Source organism: Malaclemys terrapin, chromosome 3 (assembly GCF_027887155.1).
Source record: "Malaclemys terrapin pileata isolate rMalTer1 chromosome 3, rMalTer1.hap1, whole genome shotgun sequence".
Classification (NCBI taxonomy): Eukaryota; Metazoa; Chordata; order Testudines; family Emydidae; genus Malaclemys; species Malaclemys terrapin.
This window is the reverse complement of record NC_071507.1, coordinates 92,283,541-92,295,991: the sequence shown is the minus strand read 5'-3', so window position 1 is coordinate 92,295,991 and position 12,451 is coordinate 92,283,541.

Sequence of the window (12,451 nt, the reverse complement as noted above, 5' to 3'; positions counted from 1 at the left end):
CAGAGAATTCATGGCGGGGTGGGGGGTGTTCGTTTAGTTCCTGCAGGGATCTTCCCTGATACCAGACACGTGGTGGGGGGGAGGGATAAAGCGATCATCCAGGGAATTGGATGGGGGTGGGGTGGTTAGTTTGTTTTCTGCTGCTGAAGATTAACACGAAAACCGCAGCATTCAATGGGCTTTGCTTGGTATGTGGGAAAGGAGGGCGCAGAAGCCAAAAGACAATGGCTTACCATGGCCGCATGCAAGCCGAATGTGCAAGTCCAGTTAACATAGTGCAAACATTCCAACAAGCAATGATCAGTTTAGATCCAGGAAAAAAGAAGTTGGAAGAGAGCATTTTTAGTCCACCTTTTTAGGGCCTTCCCCGAATTGGGGCAAACAGGCGACCTCTAAATGGGGCTGCTTGGACATCTGATCCACTGTCAAACGCTTGGGTCCTTCCCCACCAGGACGAGCGACCATCAAGCACAGACACTAAACACACTCAAAGGAAACCCTTCCCAATTAGCACAAATCAGAGAAAACTAAGTAGAGCAGGATTCCAGCTCCCTTTTTAAAACATGCATATATATATATGTTTATTCATCTGATGTCCATCATAGTGTAGGACTAAGAGCACTGGGCAGAGTACAGGATGGTGCAGGTTTCCCCTCTTCCTCATCCCTATTTCTGCAAATATACATCACCTCCCATTAATAATAGCCCCGCTGTCCAGGTCCTCTATCCTTTTCATTGTCTGAAAAACTATAGAGTACATAACCTGTACAGTTCCCCTCCACAAATTTGTCTGTAGGCTTTAGCTGATTGCCTGTGAATTTATAAGCCCTGACATTGCCACCGATCTGGTCCTGTATGCCTTCCGCAATAGTAGCCAAGAACCCACCCACAATCATTCATCAGACATATGTATAACACATACTCTCCCTCAGTCATTCGTTCTGTAGCAGACATCATGTATTCTTTCTGAGAGCCACTTGTGTTTCTGCCGTTTATGTGCTGTCTGTTTTTATTGGGTTTTATTGTTAGATTTACAACGGTTTAAGCTGGTGCACAGATGAACAGATGAAATGGTAGGGAGGGTTGCTGTTGTGGACCAGCATAGTGAAACATGCTCAGCTTCAGGCTGAAGTATTGAATCTTGAAGAAGATATAGAAATACCCTTGCTTGTGGCAAGCTCTCTCTCCAAGCTTCCCCGGCACCCACACCACACTGGTTGTATAATGTTGACAAATTCATAGATTCATAGATTCTAGGACTGGAAGGGACCTCGAGAGGTCATCGAGTCCAGTCCCCTGCCCGCATGGCAGGACCAAATACTGCCTAGACCATCCCTAATAGACATTTATCTAACCTACTCTTAAATATCTCCAGAGACGGAGATTCCACAACCTCCCTAGGCAATTTGTTCCAGTGTTTAACCACCCTGACAGTTAGGAACTTTTTCCTAATGTCCAATCTAGACCTCCCTTGCTGCAGTTTAAACCCATTGTTTCTGGTTCTATCCTTAGAGGCTAAGGTGAACAAGTTCTCTCCCTCCTCCTTATGACACCCTTTTATATACCTGAAAACTGCTATCATGTCCCCTCTCAGTCTTCTCTTTTCCAAACTAAACAAACCCAATTCTTTCAGCCTTCCTTCATAGGTCATGTTCTCAAGACCTTTAATCATTCTTGTTGCTCTTCTTTGGACCCTTTCCAGTTTCTCCACATCTTTTTTAAAATGCGGCGCCCAGAACTGGACACAATACTCCAGCTGAGGCCTAACCAGAGCAGAGTAGAGCGGAAGAATGACTTCTCGTGTCTTGCTCACAACACACCTGTTAATGCATCCCAGAATCATGTTTGCTTTTTTTGCAACAGCATCACACTGTTGACTCATATTTAGCTTGTGGTCCACTATAACCCCTAGATCCCTTTCTGCCGTACTCCTTCCTAGACAGTCTTTTCCCATTCTGTATGTGTGAAATTGATTTTTCCTTCCTAAGTGGAGCACTTTGCATTTGTCTTTGTTAAATTTCATCCTGTTTAACTCAGACCATTTCTCCACTGGGCACTAAGATGAGATTTCAAAACTTAGTTCACATGTGACTAAAGTAATGACTTAAACTTAGCTCTTCATAGACGAAAGGCTCAAGCGACAAGCTCCATATTAAAACCTAGATATGTAGATCAGATTGATTTGAACTAATGAGTGCAAAAGCTAGACTTAGTCCAGTTAGACTCGAATCTGCTTCCCCCTATGTTACATGTTTGGAAGGTTTGTATTTCACTTTTTTCCGCTCACTGAAATATTCTGAGGAGGTTTGAAGCCTGATTCACCACTGCTCTACTGATTTCAGTGGAGTTACACCAGTGTTAAACTGGAGAACTGTAGTGGTAAATCAGGCCCTTTATATCTTTTGGACACTTGAGTGTTTCTGAAAATGTTGCCCATTCAGATAGAATTGTTAGAGCCCTGCAAATCTGTAGATATCCACTTTACATCTGCAGACCATTTTTGTGGATCACTGATCAGTTGCGGTTACAAATTTTGTATCCATGCAGGGCTATAAAATTGAGCATGAGTGGCTGGGGTGGGCCACACAGGCCTTTTCACAATCGAGATTGCCACAATAAAGCTAGGACTTTTATTTGACATAGCTTCAAATGTTGCATGAGCCTATTCTATATTACTCTCCAAACGTAGCATAATTAAGCAAACCATATGAAAAACCTCCTGAGAACCAGCTACAATTAAATTGTAACGAGCATGTGAAGGAAAAAGTGATACAACTCCTTCGTTATCCCAAAGAAACACATTAAAAAAGACACATCCAGAGTGTCACTGGGTATTTCAGAAAGTCCTTGGGTGACACTGACTAGGGGAGGAAGAAGAAAAGAGAGGAAACTTGAACGCAAGAATGGTTTGTGGTAAAGGCACTAGTTGGGGATTCAAAAGTGTGGGATTCAATTCCTTGTTCAGCGATGGACTCACTGTGTAAACTTGGACAACTCACTTAGGCCAGGTCTACACTACCACTTACTTCAGTGTAACTTACATCGCTCAGGGGTGTGAATAAGCCACACCCTTGAGCGACGTAAGTTACACTGACCTAAGCACCAGTGCGGACAGCACTATGTCAGCAGAAGAGCTTCTCCTGATGACATAGCTACTGCCTCTCATGGAGATGGATTTATAGAGTGTCTTCACCAGATGCACATTGGTGCAGCTGCACCAGTGTAGTGCTTCTAGTGTAGACTAGCCCTTAGTCTCTGCATCTCAGTTCCCCACCTGTAAAACGGGAGTGCTAATAATGCTTCCTTTGTCCATCGTGTCAATATAGAATCTAAGCACTTTGGGGAAAGGACTGTCTCTGTGCGGTGCCCTTGGTCCATGGGGACTCTAAATGCCATAAAAGCTTTAAGGAACCCATTTATATTTGCAATGACAGGGTTGAATACATAATAGAGAGTTTAGGGTGAATGTCCTTTGGGTTTGTTTCTAAAGCTATTTGTTAGAAAGAACATGTCTACATAATTCCTTTTACTCAAAACAACGCATCACTGCTAACAGGGTGTGGGTTTTTTTGTTTGTTTGGGTACCCTCGCTGCCCTCTACAGGATTTCAGATGTGTTCCTGATCCAGTTTTGCTTATTTTGATTTTCATGCTTTTTTTTCTCTTTTTAAAAATGTTCCTCACCAGTTTTCTGTCGTTGCTACCCCATAACCATTTGCAACTAGCGGCAGTGCCTCAATACCTGATGGGCTCCATTTGTTTGGTGCAGCATTCCTTGGGCTTTGACAGAGGAAAACGTGCTTGCTGCCCTTAGAGTAATAGCAAACAGGGACCTTGGCTCTAAGATTTTGACAAGTTGCCTGCCCTTGCTCAAGCTCTATATCTCTGCAAGTACAAGGCCTATTGGAACTATGGAGACTGTCATTTTCTTCCCCTGGGCAATCATGTGTACAATCACTGGGAATGCTTGCCATTACCATTACTGTACCTTCCAGAATACAGACACACACTATATTACTCCACAGGAAAAAAATGTAACTTAACAAACAGTGCCAAGGCCTGGAGCTGGGACCTCAGAAGGCAGGAATTGCTGAGCTGCTAATTTATCTGAAATGTCGCTGTCTAAAAAGAAACATGCAATATATTGACATCAGCAAGATATTTCCTGAAAGCATCTTAAAGAGAGATTCTCTTTTAATATACCTCGATGTAGCTGCTCTTGTAAAACAGAAATCGAAGCCCTTATTAAAAAAAAATAAAAGAGAAGTATTTTGTTAGTTAGAAAAATACACTTCAAGGTTTGGTTAAAGGGGACAAAATATCCACTTTCTTGACTTTTACAGAGGTAAGACAAAAAACCACAACTTTTTTATATGAATAGTGTTCTGTGTTTGTCCCTTGCATATTTTTCTTTTGAACGTACCATTTTGCTGTTGCAGCTGGGCTTGTCAGTTTTCAGCACTAATGGGTTGTGATATGGTGTCAAGGGAAGTCAACAATCAATGTTGGAAAAAAGGGCTATCATTGCTGACACAGCCAAGGATGGAAACACAATGGTCTTAGTTTGCAGAGAAATAGAAGAAAAAGTCTGTGTTTGTCTCGCTTTTAAGATTAGGAGAGATTTATCCCTCAATGACCAAGCTGTTGCCCCTCACTCCCCCTGCAAGCCGTTAACCCTATCGTACATCTTACCCCAAAAGATAGATTTTTAGTTTAATGAGAAAAACCTTTTATAGCTAAGTTAATAATGTTATAGCTCACATTTATGGTTTATAGTTATTATCTGAAACTGGAAAATGCTGGGTTGCACAGTGTATACTTCAGCAGAAAAGCAATATTAGATGCTTTTATTTAATGCCTGGGCCTGCTTTTCAGAGGTGCTGAGCCCCGCAACCCCAGCTGAAGTCAACGAGAACTGCAGGAGTTCAGCACCTCTGAAAAACAGGCCCTACAGATATTATCACTGAAAGAAAAGCTTTGTACAGAAGGCTTATAATGAAAATATAGTAATCCTCTGTCCAGACCACTTTTTATCCAAGGATGTCAGCCAACCTTACTAACTTTAAGCCTCTCAGTACACTTGCAAAACAGGTAGGTGGTATTTATTATCCCCAGTTTGCATAGAGGGAAACTGAGGCAGACCCCTTATCCAAGGTCTCACAGTGAGTAACCAGTACAGCCAGGAATAGAAACCAGGAGCCGTGGCCCCTAATCCACAGCTTTGATTACTAGGCAATACTGCCTTCCCACACAAAATATAATGTGTCAAGTATCATTACCAAACTCCTGTTACCAATGAACAAAATTATAAATCAGAGCTTTTCTCATCCTTCCAGTAGAGGAGCCAGAGATATCTGAGTATAGACTCCACCTGTCCCCAAGCACAGGGGAGCATCTCTCTCCCTTACCTCCTTTAGGCAAATAAATTAGCTATCCCAAAAGGACTTCGTCCATAAGCTTCCATCTGCACATGCATTCTGGGACTTTTCCCTCCATAATTCTTTTTCCTTGGGGCAACCCCTGTCAACCCATGTTCACTCCTTTACATATTCAGTATATGAAAGTGGTATGATCTGCCCTCACCAAAAGCCAGTGCTGACACGCAGAGGTCTCTATGGCTACCATACTTTTGCAGCACTATGTTAATAGTAGAGAAAAGAAAATAAGAAAAAATGGTGGTCAGGGAAGGCATTGGCAGCTAAAAGGAGCAAGAAGATGCTCCTGTTGGGGCATGGGGAAAGAGAGCGGGATCCACCGTAGGGAGGAGTGGAGGGGACCAGGAGCAAGAGGATGCTGTGGTTTGGGAGTTACTGGTCCCTCTTCCTTCCAAGAAAAGGGGGCAAAAAACCTACACCAAAAACTTTTCCCCCCATGTTTTTATTTTATTCCATTCAGAGATGGTAATTTCCCCATATCATTCACCAGAAAAGAAGGATGATAAATACAGCTGGTCAAAAACAGGAAGGAGAACAGTTCATGAAATGTTTCTCCATTCCCCCTCTTGCCCAGCCTCAACATGTGAATGAAAATTATGAACTTTGAAAAATGGCAATGAGCTATAATGATGGGGAAGTAGCACTGCTTGACTAACCGATGTGGGGTGAAAGGGTGCTGTGAGGGAAGTGCCTGTCTGCAGAAGGAAGGGAAGGTTGAGAAAAAGCACTGGGAACAAATAAGTGTAGAGAGACTAGGCTAGGAGTAGCTTAGCTTTGTAGCAGTTTTGAGAACATGGAGAAAATTCCTTTTCTGCAAAGCCTCTGAAGGCAAGGGTTAATGCACTGGGGGCCTGATCCAAAGTCCATTCAAGTTAATGGACAGATCAGACCCTGAGTCACTCAAATGACAGCACAATGTGCAGCGCTATTTTTCAATACTTTTGTTGCCAAGATCAACATTGGGACCAACAAAAGCATTCCAGACTTGACCCATTTTATATGGGCCACCTAACCATCAAATGAGTTTTGATGACTATTGTGACGAATTGGGACTATGTCTGTACAACTTAGATTTCTGCTTGCTATTATGAAGTTGCATTAGGGAAAAGTGCTGAATCATGAGCGCCAATATGTATGTGGATCCACCATTGCTGATAAGTTCTGTAGTAGAGATATACCAGACAGGGACAATGGGAAATACTTACGGTTAAAAACAGTACTTAGGCCTCACAAAGAATACACTAAAAAGCAGCTCAGGCCTTGGAAATCTAGTTTTAGCTTTATCCCCTGAAGGAAAGGGGAAGGGTAGGAACAACAGAAACTTAACAGGTGTCGAACAAGAGAGACCAGGTGACCAGGAGAGGTTTAAATAATGAAACATACAGGAACCGGGGAACCAGACCGGAAGAAGAAGCATGGGGTAAGAGAGAGCAAGGTCACAGAAACTGGGTAAAAGGATTCAGGAGGGAAAGGTCACCCAGCATGTAGCAGGCTCATGAGGCAGAGGGTCCCTGCCTGCTTTCCTGAGCACAGATGGCTCAAAGGACTCTGGACAACCCAAGGAACTCAGACCCCCACCCAAAGAATGCTTTGGAAAGCTGAGGAGACCAAGGAAGGGACATTCATTTAGTGTTTATTGTTTTGTATGATCTGTACTCTCCTGTACTTTATAGGCTTAAGTATAAAAGAGCATAAAGGTGTCAGACAGTGCAAAGTGTGTGTGTGTGTTAACTGCTTCACAACTGGCTGCATGCCCCTAAGAGAACTAAACTGTAACCAGACGCTTACACCTTTTGGGAGAGGGTTCTGCTTAAGTACTGGGGAGTTTGATGGTCAGTGCTGTGCCCAGAGAGGGTAGGCAGCCGGACAATGGGTTCCAACACACGGAGGGGGTGCCAGACAGAAGATCTGCACCCTGAGAGTTTGCCTAGGGACCCAAGATTGGATCAGTGTCTGAACTCAATGCAGGCTCCAAAAGTTTAACACAACCCAGGGAATCCAGAGCACAGAGGCATGGATTCCCCTCACAGCAATCCTAGTGAGAGGCCAGGAAGGGGTGCTTGCTAGAATGTGTCACAACTATAAACTTGTGCTAAATTCAGACTAGTTTCTCCTATGCCATTTCCTTCTATGGTTACACTTTGGTCTGATTTCAGAACCTATATTAGAGCAAATGACTTCTCCTATGGGGTAGTACTCGAACCACAGAACAGGGGTCGAGGATGTTTTATGAGAATGCTGTGGCTATATCCTTCTCCTACCCACAATAGGGGAACCTACTTGAAGCATAGGCCCTACAGAAGCCATGTGTCAAAGTGCTGGCAGGAGCCAGTGGAACCAGATGGCAGAGTAGAGGCCTACACAGATCCCACAAGATCACCTAGGGGAGATTGATTCCTCTAGACCTGATCCAAATCCCATTATAATGAAAAAGGTTTGGTGGAACAGGTAAGAAAAAAGTTGATGAATTTGAAGGAAGTCTGGAGAACACCCATTCTTAATCTGATTTTCTTCTTAAAAAAAAATAAAATACAAGGAATCAAAAAAAGCCAATTCAGCATCATGAAATTCTGCTAAAAAAATTCAAGATTAAAAAAATCCTCCTGTTGGAAACAGAGAAAGGGCAGGGGTATCAAATAAGAAAACACAGCCTATTGAACCTTGCAGGGAAAAGAGAAAGGGGGATAAAAAAGCAGAAGGAGCTAATAGTAGCCAAAGTGGGTAAGGGAAATATGAGGGGCTTTTACAAATATATGAATGGGAAAAGCAGCATCAGAAAAAGTAGGCCCATTAATCAATGAGGCAGTAGGAAAGGAAATTAATGATGACTTTAAAATGGATAAGATAATGAAACCTTTAACAATAAAAATAAAGACTAAAGACCATCTTTGAACTGCACATCCCATTCTATCTCTCCTGTCAATCAGCCAGGGATAAACAAATCTCTCCTCACTTCGCTCCCTCATACCCTATTGCCATATATGGAAACTGGGAGGAGCAGGATCTATGGCTCTGTCCCTGAGAAGAAAAAGGAATGGCAAATTGTGTGGCTAAATTCCATAAAACTCTTTGAAATTTTAAAGGAGCCTCTCACAAAAAATCTAATTTAAATTGACTTGGTATGAGTCCTGTCACATGGACTGAAAACTGGTTGAAGGACTTTATGCAATGGGTAAAGCCCTGGTGGCGGGTGATATATTGGGCTGGGTTGCTGCAGGGATATGTTTTAGGTTTGATCTTACTTAATATCTTGATTAATAATCTGGAAGAGGAGGTAAACAGAACATTAATGAAATTCGTACATGACAATCAGGGGGATGGGGACTGAGAATATCAGAGCGGACAGCAATAATACAAAGAGAACTAACAAGATTAAAAATGTAGGCAGGAAATAAAAGGTGAGATTCAACCTGGAAAAATGAAAACTAATACACTGAAGAAAAATAATCAGAAACACAGATATTCATAGAGAAGGAGAAACCTGGGAAGAAGCAAAAGAGACCTAGAGGTGACAGTGAACAACAAATTGAATATGACTTTGCAATGAGATGTGTCAGTATAAAAGGCCAAGGCAATTTGGGGCTGTATATGCAGAGGGATAATGTCAGACCAGAGAAGTGATAGTGTCTCTCTTTTTGAATTTGATGATACTTCAGGTGGAATATTGGATTCACTTCTGGACACCTCCATACAAGATGTAGACAAATTGGAGGAAGTTCAGAGAAGAGCAACAAAACTGATTAGTCAAGTGGAGGGACTGATTTATAAAAGCAAGTGACAGTTAATCAAGGGGAAATGATAACTGTCTACAAATATAGGAAGGATGAATGGAGAGAACAGAGAGGAATTTCTTAGCATTGTTCAATGTAGTAGAGCTAGAAATAAGGGGATGAAATTAAGAAAACGAAAATTTGGGCAGAATATCAGAAACATTTCCTAACTGTCAGAAACATTAGACTATGGAATAATCTTCAAATGGAAGTGATAGAAACCCCATCACCTGAGACATTTAAACAAGGCTGGATTAAGGTGTACTGCAGAGAACAATTGTCCATTTGCAGGGGGGTGGCCTAGATGATCTAACAAGTTTTTTCCATTTTTAACTCTGGTGAACTTATGACTGCCTTGATATAGTGTTCTGTAGTAGGTTTTCTCTATTACTATCAGCATAAATAGGAACATATTTTGCAAGAGACTGCACTATACATCATATATGCCACAGTCCATGTGTAAAGTACAGTTCTACAGTAAAAACTAACTAATTGAATGTGTCTCTACTAATCACACTACCCGGTAGAAAATAGATGCATGACCTGCCTTCACACCAAAATATGTTCTTTTAACTGATGTGTTTTAGTGAAAAGCATTTGGTTTACTGTAAGGAAAGTATGTTTTTCATTTGCTTTTTTCACACAAGCCACTTCTATTGGATTTCACATTTTGAGTACTCTTAAATCTTTATTCATTTAACGGGAATACAATGGAACTTGCTTATAGTGAACTCAAGTATAGTAAAACTCCATTTAGAGTGAAATGGAAAGAAAGCTCTTACTTCAGTGCACTGCAGTGTGCAAATGCTATTGTGGTTGGTGCCAGAAAGTAATGGGAGGGTGGAGACATAAATCAGTGTATAAATTAAGAAAAAATACATATCAAAATATTTTTGTTTTCTTTTATGGAATAAAGTTACCTTATTAACATACTGCAATACATTTTTAGCAACTTGGCCACCTTCAACGCAGAAAAAGGTCCCCTTTTATGAATGTCTACCTTGGTCTTTACAAACAGAAACTGTTCCCAGATTCTTCCAAGGAGAACAAAGGGGTGAAAGGTTTTTCAAAGTTCCCTGTCCTTCTCACATCCCCTGGGGACAGATACACAGCTGAGGAAGGAGAAAAGCTTATAGAGAAGAAAGCCACTGTTTTGCTTTAATAAAAAGGTCGCAATCTTATCATGTATAGATGCTCAAATGATGTATAGACAAAGGATGTTTGCAGGGAAGATTGCCATAGGCAAAACAGCAGATCTAATCAAAAGCTCTACACGCATGGATGTAGCCAGCCTCTGGGAAAGGAGAGCACTTGCAGCACAGAATCTGGAATGTTTCTTCTATCATTCAATAGGGAAGACATTGTAGCACAAGAGAAACGTAATTTTTTTGTATTTTGGGAAGGAGAGGGTTCTAAACACCACTTTAACACCTGTGATGTTACCCTTTAGCATACTGTGTTTTTACATCAGTTTTCTGTAATATGTTCAGAAGCATGTACCGCCCACTGTCTTAGGTCACTGAACCCAGGAAAGTGTTATGACATGGTGGTCATACAAAAACCACTGCAAAAACAGTTATGTTGTATAAAATAAATTACATATACAAATATGTAAAAAAAATATAATTAACCTTTGGAACGCTGGCATTTTCAAAACTGTGAGACGAATGAATGTATATATGTCCTCAGGCTCCAAAGGATTAATAAAAGTTAAGACACAAACTAATAAAAGTAAAGACATTCTCAGTTACAGTTGCCACAGAGCTCTTACCTCATTCCACTCAGCATAGTGCACGAACCCAGGTGTCTCAGAATAGCTGGTGTTCTCCCACTTGCTGCACTGCAATAACTGGAAACAATGAAGGAATAAAGGAAACATGCTAAAGGTTCTATGGCAGCCATAACTCATTTTGTTAATTTGTTCTTCAGCCTTTGGGGGTTATCTAACTGCATAGGCATTTATGCTGCACTCATTGCAGGAGCAGTAACAGAACATAATATCTGTAAGCCATCACTCTGTTCACTCTGCTTGTATGTCTCTTTCTTCTGCCCTTTGTCCATTTTATCTATGTAGATTGTAAGCTCTTCAGTGCAAGGACAGTCTATTATGCTATGTTTGTACGGTGTCCAGCACGTTAGGGCCCCATTCTAGTTGGCCCCTGGGCACTGCCATAATACAAATAATAGTCATTCACCAAAACACAGTTGCAGGAGTAAATCTGAGACCCGAATACACCAGAACTCCAATGGGCTGGGCTGTGGGAACAGTCCCGCCCCACTTCCCCACTCCTTCTGACTAATGGTTGCAGCCTCTCACCTCTGTCTGTGTCCCTCCCTAATGTTCTCATTGGCAGACAGTGCAAGGTGCCTCAATGTGGGCGGGACACTGTTCCCAGGCCTGCTCCCTGTCTTTGGAGGTCTCTTCTTCTTTCAGGCACCCTGTTCATGTTCAAATGAGCAGAAAAAGAAACCCCACCAATAGGGTTTTGCTGAGGCAAAAAAAAAAAGATGAAAGGAAAAGGGAGAGATTCTCAGAAAGGGCTGATGAAATGTGCCTAGAGCCCATGGTAAAACAGGCTTGGATTGGGTGATTAGGCTGGATTACTGCTCAAAAACTCCCACAACCCTAACAAGGGAAGTGGCTTCAGGAGGGAGGCAGGAAGCAGCAAGCAGCCCCAGATGGTGTGCTCTCGGTAGTCAATTTTCTTTTCCATTTCTCCACTGATTGTGCACATCCCTGTGGTATCTCGATTGAAAACAATGGCGGAGACTGGGGTACGGAATAGCCTAGGGCAGTGCTTCTCAAAGTCGGGCCGCCGCTTGTTCAGGGAAAGCCCCTGGCGGTCCGGGCCGGTTTGTTTACCTGTCCACGGGTTCGACCGATCGTGGCTCCTACTGGCCGCGGTTCACTGCTTCAGGCCAATGGGGGCTTCGGGAAGCGGCGCGGGCCGAGGAATGTGCTGGCCGCCCTTCCCGCAGCCCCCATTGGCCTGGAGCGGCAAACCGCGGCCAATGGGAGCCGCAATCGGCCGAACCTGTGGACGCGGCAGGTAAACAAACCGGCCTGGTCCGCCAGGGGCTTTCCCTGAACAAGCAGCGGACCGGCTTTGAGAAGCACTGGCCTAAGGCATTGTTACAGGCCTGTAGCATCTTTCACTTCCAGATACTCTAGTCCAGGTTGGGAATAACTAAAAGTAGTTACCCCCTGAGGTGATTTGCTGGCCTGTGTGAAATGAGTCGGTGTCTC